This window comes from Lactuca saligna, chromosome 5 (assembly GCF_052625555.1).
Source record: "Lactuca saligna cultivar CGN05327 chromosome 5, ASM5262555v1, whole genome shotgun sequence".
In the NCBI taxonomy this organism is placed as follows: Eukaryota; Viridiplantae; Streptophyta; class Magnoliopsida; order Asterales; family Asteraceae; genus Lactuca; species Lactuca saligna.
Genome location: NC_136421.1, coordinates 101,939,309 through 101,952,672, shown reverse-complemented (window position 1 = coordinate 101,952,672; position 13,364 = coordinate 101,939,309). Strand labels below are relative to the sequence as shown.

General features: G+C 43.6%; 1 long non-coding RNA gene across 1 annotated transcript; it reads left to right on the top strand.

Moving 5' to 3' along the window:
- Window positions 1-4,248: 4,248 nt before the first annotated feature.
- LOC144998938 (uncharacterized) lies at window positions 4,249-12,716 on the top strand. The gene is made up of 2 exons (XR_013660477.1): window positions 4,249-12,402; window positions 12,489-12,716. It is a non-coding gene; the product is annotated as an uncharacterized LOC144998938 (long non-coding RNA).
- Window positions 12,717-13,364: the final 648 nt, after the last annotated feature.

The window sequence follows — 13,364 nt, the reverse complement described above, 5'->3', positions numbered from 1 at the left end:
ATTTTCATCCAAGGGCCTTCTAGAAAGCTTCCATGGGTTGTTTAAGGCATAAGCAGGGAATTAGGGTTTCTCCTGAAAGCCTAGCAGTCCACACAAGTATAAATAGATCCCTAGGGCCCCCAAAAACGTGGCTAAGCATTCCCTAGCAGATCTTAGATATTTTTTGGTGCTCCTCCCCTCTCTCCAATACTTGTAGTGTTAGTAAGCCATTAGAGGAGCGACATTTGTGACTCTAAGCTCCAAGGAAAGAAGATTCAAGCAATATAGAAGAGATTCAAGCCATTCTTGAAGAGGTAATCATATATATTTGTTCTTATATGTTAATTCCGAAATATGTATGCTAGATCTAGGGTTCTTAAGTCTTGGATGAATTGCATGTATAATAGAGAAACCTAGCTCCAAGCTTTAGGTTTTGCATGAGCATATAGGATGTTCTTTTGTATAAAACCCATCAGTGGTATCAGAGCCTTGATTGGTTTCTATTGTATTGATTCCTTGTATGTTCATCTTGATGAAAATTGTTTTTCTACCCTCTTCTGGACCTGACTCGGCGAGTCCAGGGGCTAGACAAAGGATATTTCGGGATTTTGAGCTGTTTTGGCTTAGGATAATTACCAAAAATGTTTTTCATTAATAAAATCTGATTTTTATCAATATTTGGTGAATATACTTACCAAAATAGAAGATAATTGTCAAAATTAAGATAATTACTTGTTTTATAAGATAAATATTAATTATTTGTAATTTTGTTTTGAATTATCTTGTAAGAAATTAAATTAGGTCAAGTTTAGATATTTACCAATTACTTGATTAATTTAATTATGGTAATTTGATCTAGATAGTTTTGAAAAGTTTCAAAACATGTCCTCAAGTTTTAGAATTTAAAAATATTTTGATTAAAAGTTTAATTTTGAAATATTAAATTCTAAAACCCTAGTTTTTGAAAAAGTTCAAATTACACCCTTATGGTTTTATTAAGTTAATTAAATATATAATTAAAGGAGAGTTAATGAATCCATAACGATATGTTTTTTATTTAATTAAATTAAAAGTGTAATTTATTAAATTAGACCACCTAGTATTTTAAAAGTGTAAAATACAACCTTATACTATATATAAAATTAAAAGTCTAATATTATATATGTATGACTAATGTCAGTCTTACCGTTAGTAGGCCTCATTCACGAAGTTGGTCTCTAAGGGGTGTTTAAGGAAATTGCTTATTCAAGGGTGATTGAATGGGTATCCACTCTTACCCACCACACTCTTGACTTGTGGAGGGTCGTTAGACGAATGGGTACGATAAGACACAACCTTCCATTATAAGTATAATGAACTACTGTAACGTCATAAATTCCAAAACCAAAAATTTTTCATTTTTACAATCATCAAAACATTGAGTAATAAGTTTAGGTTCCAATGTAACAATTTAGTCACGACAGATTACATAACAAAAGATCACAAAAATGGTTTCCCCGAGTGTGTGTACGATCACGCCGGCGCCTTCCCACGGTCGTCGCTAGTACCTGAAACACATAACACAACAACTGTAAGCATAAATGCTTAGTGAGTTCCCCAAAATACAATCTACGCACGTACGCCTTTCCAGGCCTTGACCTTCCGGTCCATGTGTCTCAGGGGACTTCCGTCCCGACTGGGTAAACCTTCCGGTCCTACCCACGTCAACCTTACAGTCCATATGACCACGCCTTCCGGCCCATAACATGTTGCCTTCCGGCCCAAATCTACCATATCATACATGGCACATATAACGAATAACTTAACACACATAAGGCATATATCTCATATCATATTCGACCTTCCGGTCACACAGTCAAACCCTTCCGGGTACAGTATAGTGAGAAGACTCACCTCGTATGCCTCGCTAATCGTGAACCCTGGAATCACTCGTGCTCGAACCCTCGAGCTGTAATCCTCCTATGATATCATGAATCTATAATTATTACTTGTACCACTAAGGTTGACCATCCATATCCAGTCAACATAGGTTGACTTGGTCAACAGTTTTGGTCAATTGGACCGGACTCGGCGAGTGCACAATAGTGACTCGGCGAGTCTACGCGTTTTAACCAACTTGCAAGGATTTTCCTTTTGACTCGTCGAGTACTCCCCCGAATCGACGAGTTCCACCTGGGCCTGAATCACGGGGCCACCACGACTCAACTCGCCGAGTCGCAAGGACAACTCGGTGATTCCCAACTTGACTCGGTCCACCTGTCAAAACCTTTCTAACTCTCTACGACTCACTGAGTCACCCACAACTCGGTCAGGACTACACACTGGGTGGTCTCAAGGACAATCTTCAAGCGACTCGTCGAGTCTGTTCTTCAGACTCGGTGAGTCCATGCCATGCACCGGCTAAAACTGGCTTTTTCGGTTAGATCCGTTCCATACACACATAGATCTGGCCTTCCCAAGCTTATTCATCACGTAAAGTCACATTCTTGGTCGCCATGCAATGCATACAAGGCTCATTTTGGAGAAATAACCTCTAATATGGAAACCATAGCTTCTAACTCAAAAGAATGGACATAAAGCTTATCATATGGGGTCTCTTGGACCTGCTAAGGTCCAGATCTAGGTTCCATATCTCCATGGGACCTTTCATACTTCCAATTTAAGCCAAATAAGGCAAGAAGAAACCCTAGATTTGACACATCAACCCAAAATACGAAGTTTAGCTCTGAAAGTTACCTTAAGAAGGTTCCCGTGATGAAATAGAAGCAGATCCAAGCTCCCTAACTCTTCAACCTTGATGTTCTCCCTCCTTTCTTGATATAATACACAAAATAATGAACAAATGGCCTCCTAACACACTCACAAGGGCTCACAGTCGTATGGGTGCTCTTAGGGTTCAAGGTGGCCGCAAATGAAGGCCATAAGGTCCTTTAAATAGGGCTTAGGACCGGAAAATTAGGGTTTCATTAAACAGTGCGGACTCACCGAGTCCATCCCTTGGACTCGCCGAGTCCGGATACGAACCTCCGCTGAAAACCGCGACCCGACTCGGCGAGTTCGACCTCCAACTCGTCGAGTCCTCTCACAGAATATCAAAAATATGAAAATAAAGATACCTGGGGATCCGGGCTGTTACAATTCTCCCCCACTAGAATAAGACTTCGCCCTCGAAGTCCCACTAGGCAAATAGCTCCGGATGCTGCTCCCGCATTTCACGTTCCGGCTCCCAGGTTATCTCTGATCCCTTCCGATGCTACCACTGAACCAATACCAGGGGTACCTCCTTGTTACTCAAAACCTTGATCTTCCGATCTCTGATGGCTACTGGTCTTTCAGCATAATTCAGGCTTGCATCCACCTGAATATCCCCTAATGGAACCACCGTCGATTCGTCGGCTATACACTTCCTCAACTGCGACACATGGAAAGTGTCGTGAATCTGTCCCAACTCTTCTGGCAAGTCTAAACGGTAGGCTACCCGGCCCACCCTCGCGATCACACAGAAATGACCAATATATCGGGGCCCTAAGTTGCCCTTCTTCCTGAACCGAATCACTCCTTTCCAAGGAGAAACCTTCAGGAGTACAATATCACCAACTTGAAACTCAAGCTCGGACCGTCGTCTGTCTGTATAACTCTTATGTCGGCTCTGAGTGGTCAACAACCTCTGCCTGACCAGCTGAATTTGCTCGGTCGTCTGAAGCACGATCTCCGTGCTACCCATAACCTGTTGTCCCACCTCACCCCAACAGATAGGGGTGCAACACCTCCGCCCATACAACAGCTCAAATGGCGGCATACCAATGCTCGAATGATGGTTGTTGTTATACGAGAACTCTGCTAAAGGTAGATAGGTGTCCCAGCTCCCTCCGAAGTGCAACACACATGCCCGAAGCATGTCCTCGAGTGTCTAGGGATGATATGCAGTACTGAAATGTAACCTAGTACCCAACTCCTCATGGAACTTCTTCCAGAACCTGGAAATGAAATGCACGTCACGGTCTAAAATAATCGAGATCGGCACCCCGTGCCGAGATACTACTTCCCTCACATATAACTCGACCAACTTCTCCGCAGAAGAGCTCTCGCTAATGGCTAGAAAATGAGCGCTCTTCGTCAGCCGATTCACGATCACCCAAATCGCATCGACTCCCCTCGCCGTTCGCGGTAACTTGGTGATGAAATCCATAGAGATTTGTTCCCAATTCCATTCGAGAATCTCTACCGGTTGTAGCTTACCGTGCGGTCACTGGTGCTCGGCCTTGACCTGCCGCCAAGTCAAGCACCTCTCGACAAACCAAGCGACATCCCTTTTCATACAGGGCCACCAGTACTCCTTCTTGAGATCCAAATACATTTTCGTAGCACCAGGATGAATCGAGAATTTCGATCGATGTGATTCCTCCATCAAAATAGTGCGCGCACCGACCACAAACGGCACCCAAATCCGACCCTGAAAAGTCATAAGCCCTCGACTATCCGTGACAAATCCTGATACCTGACCTACAACCCACTCCTTCTTCTGATGTTCTGGCTTTGCAGCCTCCACCTGAGCTCCTCGAATAATATCCAGAATCGGGGATCAATACCGTAAATCTCATACAAATATCTCGGATCGGGGCGCTATCCGCCCTACGGCTCAACGCGTCGGCTACCACATTAGCCTTGCCCGGGTGGTACAGGATCTCATAATCGTAATCCTTCACCACATCCAACCACCTTCTCTGTCACATATTCAGATTTGGCTGATCCATCAAGTACTTCAAGCTCTTATGGTCCGTGTATATCGTACACCGAACCCCAAACAAATTGTGTCACCAGATCTTGAGGGCAAACACCACCGCCCCCAATTCCAGGTTGTGCGTGGGATATCTCGACTCATGAGGCTTTAACTGTCTCGAAGCGTACGCCATCACATGACCCCTCTGCATAAGCACCGCCCCCAAACCCAATATAGAGGCATCACAGTATACCACAAAATCCTCCATCCCTTCCGGGAGTGCATGCACTGGAGCCTCGCATAATTTCTGACGAAGCGTCTCGAATGAGGACTGCTGCTCCGGTCCCCATGAAAACGTAACACCCTTCCGGGTCATCCTAGTAAGTGGCACAGCGATCTTGGAGAAATCCTTGATAAACATGCGATAATATCCAGCCAAACCTAGAAAACTCCTGATCTCGGTGGGCGATCTCAGCACCTCCCACCTCAACACCGCCTCAATCTTGGCCGGGTCGACCAATATCCCTTTCTGGTTAACAAGATGCCCGAGAAACTGGACCTCTCGTAACCAGAAATCACACTTGGAGAACTTGGCATACAGTCTCTCCGATCTCAAAACCCCAAGAATCTCCCTCAAATGTTCTTCATGCTGATCCCTAGTCCTTGAATACACCAAAATATCATCGATGAATACGATCACCGACCGATCCAGCATCGGTCGGCACACCCGGTTCATGAGATCCATGAATGCGGCCGAGGCATTGGTGAGCCCAAAAGGCATCACCACAAACTCATAATGTCCGTAACGAGTCCTGAAAGCAGTCTTTTGGATATCTTCCTCGCGAACCCTCATCTGATGATATCCCGACCTCAAGTCAATCTTGGAAAACCAAGATGCCCCCTACAACTGATCGAACAGATCATCGATCCTAGGTAACAGATATCGGTTCTTAACCGTCAACTTGTTCAACTCCCGATAATCGATACACATCCGGTGTGAACCATCCTTTTTCTTGACGAACAAAATCGGCGCTCCCCAAGGCGAGCTACTTGGTCGAATGAATCCCTTTCCCAACAGCTCCTGAAGCTGCGAGGATAATTCCTGCATTTCCGGCGGAGCGAGACGATAAGGCGTCTTGGCGATGGGCGCCGCTCCCGGAACCAAATCGATACGAAACTCCACTTGCCTCTCCGGAGGCACAACCGGTAACTCTTCGGGGAACACATCCGAAAACTCGCATACAACCGGAACGTCATCAATCGAATTAGGCCTCTCCACGGTCACACGAGTATCCATCACATAGGCTATGAATCCATCACAGCCCTGCTGCAAACTCTGCCTTGCCCTAGCAGCCGAACAAAACGCTGACCCACACTGGGTCCCCTCGCCATAAACCGTGAGCACTCCCCCACTAGGATCTCGAATCATCACCAGCTGTCTCTCGCAGTCAATGACTGCTCCAAACTTACTCAACCAATCCATGCCCACGATAACGCAGACATCCCCCATATCTATAGGAACCAAGTCTATAGGAAACTCGACCCCAAAAATCTCGAGCACACATCCTCGAATCACCTCGGTGGCGTATACCGCTTTCTCATTTGCTATAGCAACTCGCAGGGGTCGACTCATCACCACCCGATCGATACCGATGTGCTGGCTAAAAGCCAACGAAACAAAAGACCGACTCGCACCCGAGTCGAACAATACCAAAGCAGGCACCTGATTCACAAGAAAAGTACCTACGCATATAATAATATAAGCACAATATCTCAGTATAAATGTAAATACATGAAAGAATACATACCGGCCACGACATGAGGCACCGCGCGGACCTCCTCTGCAGTCAACTGGAAAACTCTCCCACGAGCCTTCGGAGCCTCGGCCTTCCACTGGCCGAACCTCAGGAACCCTGGCAGCAGGCGTAGATCCCTGGCGAAGCTGGGGGCACTCGGTCTTCCGATGGCCAGTCTAGTTGCAATGAAAGCAAACCATGAATCCCTTGGGGCAATCTCTTGCAATGTGCCCCTCTTTGCCACACTTGTAGCAAGCACCCGATCGACATTCCCCCTCGTGACCCTTGTCGCACTTTCCGCAAGTGCGGCTCTTCTGACCTTCGGATCTCGAATCAGTGGACTTGATCCGCTTGGCTACCGGCTGAGACTGGGCCGGCCGCCGATCCACCCGTTGAGACTCGGCCTCCTCCCTGGCTTGGGTCTCCAACTCGATCTCACGCTTCCTGGCATTCGCCTGAAGCTCAGCAAAAGTCTGATATGACGAGTTCGATACGAACTCCCAGATATCCGTCCTCAGCACTCCCAAATACCGACTCATCCTAGCCTGCTCCGTGGACACCTGCTCGGGGCAGAACATCGCCCTCTCATGAAACTTCCGCGTGATCACCGTAACAGAATCATTACCCTGCTTGAGGGTCAAGAACTCCTGAACCAACCATTCCCTCTCCACCGGGGGAACATACTCATCTCTGAACATATCAGTAAACCTCTCCCAAGTTACAGCTGAGACCTCTGCCAGAGTGAAGTTCGCCGTCACGAACTTCCACCAATCCTTTGCTCCCAGGCGGAGCTGGTTCAGGGCGAACCGAACCCTCAGATGCTCCAGACATGAACAAGTATAGAAGCATCCCTCGATATCAGCAATCCATCTCATCGCAGCAATCGGATCTTGTGTCCCGTCAAACTCTGGTGGCTTCGTGTTGCTGAACTCCCGGAACAGCAACGAGTCACCCCCCTGTGGTCTGGCAGCGGCCACAGCTGCGGTAGCTGCAGTAGCGGCAGCCTCAGTCAACACGGCGTACCGCTCATCAAATGTGTCCATCAGCGTGGTCTGAATAGACCCAAACATCTCCGGAATCTCGGCCCGGATCGCTGCAGCTACCTCCTCATGAATCATCTGACGAAGCTCCTCATCAGTCACACCACTCGTACCAGGTCTGTGTCGTGGTCCAACTATGATGTCTCTGAAATACAACATAAAAATATCAGAGACTCTATCGGGCATAATCGCACTCGATAACGCAGTCCTACTCAGTCTCCGATACCCATGGATTCTTACTTGGGCTGTGCACTGACCCGGTGTCCTTGGTAGTACGGGCCCAATACTACCAATTACACCGCGTCGGTATTCACCCCAAGTCTTCCTCCCCAAACCCCGAATCCTGAGTACTCTATTCTTGTCATACATTAGTTACCCACTCGCTCTCAAGCACCTCATAGAAGCAGGTTTCCCTAGACTAAGGCATCACAAAATCAGGCCACTCTACTCCTAATATGTATACCTAGTCTACTAGCATGCGTATCATATCATATCATATCTCATAACACATATTGTAAGAGTATTTTGGGGATTTTACCGTTCGGGCGCTGGCCGACTGTACACACTCTTTCTTCTTTGGTTGTCTCAAAATCACTTATCAAATTTTTTTATTGATTTATTAATTAAAATTTTCTCAAATCCCCGGTTTGAGTTCAGTTACGCCCGAAGGTGTATGCGAATCCCTCAAACCAAGGCTCTGATACCAACTTGTAACGTCATAAATTCCAAAACCAAAAATTTTTCATTTTTACAATCATCAAAACATTGAGTAATAAGTTTAGGTTCCAATGTAACAATTTCGTCACGATAGATTACATAACAAAAGATCACAAAAATGGTTTCCCCGAGTGTGTGTACGATCACGCCGGCGCCTTCCCACGGTCCTCGCTAGTACCTGAAACACATAACACAACAACTATAAGCGTAAATGCTTAGTGAGTTCCCCAAAATACAATCTACGCACGTACGCCTTTCCAGGCCTTGACCTTCCGGTCCATGTGTCTCAGGGGACTTCCGTTCCGACTGGGTAAACCTTCCGGTCCTACCCACGTCAACCTTACAGTCCATATGACCACGCCTTCCGGCCCATAACATGTTGCCTTCCGGCCCAAATCAAGCATATCATACATGGCACATATAACGAATAACTTAACACACATAAGGCATATATCTCAAATCATATTCGACCTTCCGGTCACACAGTCAAACCCTTCCGGGTACAGTATAGTGAGAAGACTCACCTCGTATGCCTCGCTAATCGTGAGCCCTGGAATCACTCGTGCTCGAACCCTCGAGCTGTAATCCTCCTATGATATCATGAATCTATAATTATTACTTGTACCACAAGGTTGACCATCCATATCAAGTCAACACAGGTTGACTTGGTCAACAGTCTTTGGTCAATTGGACCGGACTCAGCGAGTGCACAATAGTGACTCGGCGAGTCTACGCGTTTTAACCAACTCGCAAGGATTTTCCCTTTGACTCGTCGAGTACTCCCCCGACTCGACGAGTTCCACCTGGGCCTGAATCACGGGGCCACCGCGACTCAACTCGCCGAGTCGCAAGGACAACTCAGCGATTCCCAACTTGACTCGGTCCACCTGTCAAAACCTTTCTAACTCTCTGCGACTCACTGAGTCACCCACAACTCGGTCAGGACTACACACTGGGTGGTCTCAAGGACAATCTTCAAGCGACTCGTCGAGTCTGTTCTTCAGACTCGGCGAGTCCATGCCATGCACCGGCTAAAACTGGCTTTTTTGGTCAGATCCGTTCCATACACACATAGATCTGGCCTTCCCAAGCTTATTCATCACGTAAAGTCTCAGTCTTGGTCGCCATGCAATGCATACAAGACTCATTTTGGAGAAATAACCTCTAATATGGCAACCCTAGCTTCTAACTCAAAAGAATGGACATAAAGCTTGTCATATGGGGTCTCCGGGACCTGCTAAGGTCCAGATCTAGGTTCCATATCTCCATGGCACCTTTCATACTTCCAAATTAAGCCAAATAAGGCAAGAAGAAACCGTAGCTTTGACACATCAACCCAAAATACGAAGTTTAGCTCTGAAAGTTACCTCAAGAAGGTTCCCTTGATGAAATAGAAGCAGATCCAAGCTCCCCAACTCTTCAAGCTTGATCTTCTCCCTCCTTTCTTGCAATAATACACAAAATGATGAACAAATGGCCTCCTAACACACTCACAAGGGCTCACAGTCGTATGGGTGCTCTTAGGGTTCAAGGTGGCCGCAAATGAAGGCCATAAGGTCCTTTAAACAGGGCTTAGGACCGGAAAATTTGGGTTTCATTAAACAGCACGGACTCGCCGAGTCCATCCCTTGGACTCGCCGAGTCCGGATGCGAACCTCCGCCCAAAACCGCGACCCGACTCCGCAAGTTCGACCTCCAACTCGTCGAGTCCTCTCACAGAATATCAAAAATATGAAAATAAAGATACCTGGGGATCTGGGCTGTTACAACTACGAAGTAACTAACAAATTGTATAATTTTCCAAATCTTAGTTACTTTAAGAAAATGTGGAATTGGTGCAAATCCATGAAATTGCACATTGCACCCTTATTGGTCGATTAGTAGAGCGTGCGTGGTTAACCAACACACTAATATGGGACCAATAAAATATGGAATTGGGTAGCTTGATGTTTAACATAGATTAATAGAGCATGTGTGGTTAACCGGCACATTGATTAGGTTATTCATAACATCGAGAGTACCAAGCTAATTTGCATGGTTATCCACAACTTGTTTGTGATCCTCGGCATCCCAGACACAAATAAAAGGCAAAATCGAGATCTAAACATACCATTGACAAGTTCAATGAATCTCAAAGGATCTAGGAGTTTCAATTCATTTAAAACTATAATTTTCTTTTCGTTTTTCATGGTGGAAATTGTTAAATCATCATTTACCTACCTTCAAATGTTTTGCAATTCGGATTACAACATCCCTCTTTCAAATTGTAGAATATTGTATTGGGTCCTAGCCTTAATATCTCATTTGGGTGTTTTATTAAGGACTCAATCAACTGGCTTGAATTTTCTTCCATTTTGTAGATGTCTGATTCAGACTATAGTCTTCCCAAATCCTTTGGACCAAGCTTTCCACATGAAGACGATATTTCATGATTCGATCGAGGAACAAAAGATCAATCTTCACTTCCTCCACCTCCTCCTATCGTTCTCCCTTACCCACAAGTTAGAAGGCTTGAAAATTTCAAGCTCACTCAAGCCCTTTTGGCAAGTAGACATGAAGAAGGAAAGTCATTATGAGCACACGTCTTAGAGATGAAGTCGCACATTGGTAGGTTAAGAATGTTGAGAGTCATTGTCTATGATAAGCTGGCTGTTGACTGGGTTCTTCCATCGCTTCCTGACTCATATAGTGAGTTTGTAAGAGAGTACTATATGATAGACCACGACGTGACCCTCTTCGATCTCACCTATTTGCTTGTTGCTGCTGAATCAGAAATGATTTGGCAGACTAGATGTAACGCCCGTGTTTCAGGACTAAGCATTGCTAGAGGATGTAATAGTCTAGGTCAACTATTGTAACTCTTTTTGAAGTAACAAAGATGAAATATTTGAGTATTATGTGAATTATGTGTTTTATACATAATTATAAAGGTATAATTAATAAAAATAAGCGTTAAAATTAAAGTGCGATACAAGCACAATATCTTTACATAAAGTTGTAGTGGTCGAAACAAGGATTCTGGGGATATAAAGAACGCCAAAATCCAAGTTATAACAAAGAGCTTATGACCCGTCAAAGTTTCGCGACTGAACCGGCACGCACTGGGAAGACGTAAATAGTGAATTTACGATAGAGGACTTTTTAGCCTTAGTGATCTAATCAAAATTTGTAGTATACGTTAAACCGAGAACATACAAAAAAAGAACGCCCAAATCTGACTTCGTATGAGGAAGTTAAGAATTTTCTAAGATTTGGCATAGCAGTGCACGGGCCGAAACTCGAATTTTAGATCGAGCGGTTTTTAGCCAACACGACCTAAATCAAAGTTAAAGATCTCATTAATAGGAACTCAACAATAAAAAGATAGACGAAAATATGTAGAAGTTATGAATTTTACGCAGTCATTTAACAGTATAATCCCCTCCTACTGCTAAATTTAAGATCGATCAAGAATTAGCCGACGGAGTCACAAGGAAAGTTGTAAATCTTGTTTTTACCTACGCGTGGATATAAAGAATGTCGAAATGGAGCTTGTATGCGAAAGTTACGGGGTTTAGAAGTCGCAGGATGCTGCTGCAAAAGGGGAGAGATTACGGTAGTAGAAAAAGCATAATTGGATGACTTGACGAGAGATTATGGATTTGCGGCCAAATTATGTTTTGTGGCTTAAGATGTTTATTTCTTTCTGGTTTATGCTTATGGTCTATATCGATGATTGACATCCCGAGTTTTTTGTAATGTAATGAAAATACATTTCTTTAAGAAATGCTTTGATAAATTATATCATATTTTGTTTTGGAAACAAATTCCGCAATACTTTTTTAAGGAGTTACTCTAATTTTCATTAAAAAGGATAAATGAAATCTGTCTTTTCTGGCCGTAAAAATGGGATGTCACACTGGAGAAGCAAAGTTGATTGGTAGGTATTCCTTCCAAACCTCGATGGACGTATGCAATGGAAACAAAAGGCATGTCATGGTCAAAAAGTTTGTCCGTAATAGAAAGGAAAATTTTGAGGTAGTTCCATGTGGTATTCCAGAAGAGTCAATTTGCTTTTATTTCCAAGAGAAGTGGCATTAGAGACGAAGCTGACCTGTCTACCTGAGAGATCTAAGGGATGGGAGAGTCAAAAGGTATCGCTCTACTTTAGGTAAAATCCATTAACTGACTCTATAAGTTCCTATTTTCTTATCTTTAATACATGATGTGATCAGATTTTATTTGGTGTTTTTGTAGGATCGAAGAAAAGAGAGGAAGCTAAAAGAAAGAAGTGAGTTGAGTCTGATCGCGAAGAAATGGATTTCACTCGCATGATTCGATGATCAGATTTTTAGAGCTGCTACTTTTAGAGTTATGATAGATTGCTTAGGAATATGTAATAGCATAGTTTTTATTTGAATTGCATTGTAAGGACAAGTTTTTCCGCACCTTTTATAAATAAAATAAATATTGTTTTTTGTCTTATTTATATTTCCTTGCAAAGGCATGAATGAAAATTGATGTTTGTGTATTTCTATTTTTAGCAATGTTGAAATGGATGTGATTCTAAGTTATGTTATTTGTGGTAATGTTGAGAATTTACCAAATAATGAAAGATTCTTGTCGCCCGAGTTTCAATTGGACAGAAACTTGGAATCATACAACTTGTATTGTATGATGAATGAGAACCTTCATATTTGGAAAATTAAGACTAATTCCTTGACAAAGAGTCAAGAGAAGGACTAGGAGAACTGATACACAATGTTGTGCACTGGTCAAGTCCACTACAAAGAACAATAAGATTATTCGTCATGATTTACTAAAAGTCTAGTGAATATGGTTATGCTTACAAGATTAAGTATAATTCTGAATCATTGAAAAGTTTCAATGAATGGTAGAACGAATAAGAAGAATCGAATAGGCAGAAAGATAAAAGTTTCTCCAATCTAAAAAGAAGGAGAGTTCTTTTGTATCGTGTTTTATGATCATCTTGTTGAAACCATATCACAATTAATCCTCTAAAGACATCTTAGTGTACTAGTATTGCTAAGAAGAGGAATCAGAAATTGTTCAAATGGTTAAATAAATAAAAAAAAGGATAAGTCATACTTCGTTCCAAAATCAAGTCTTAGA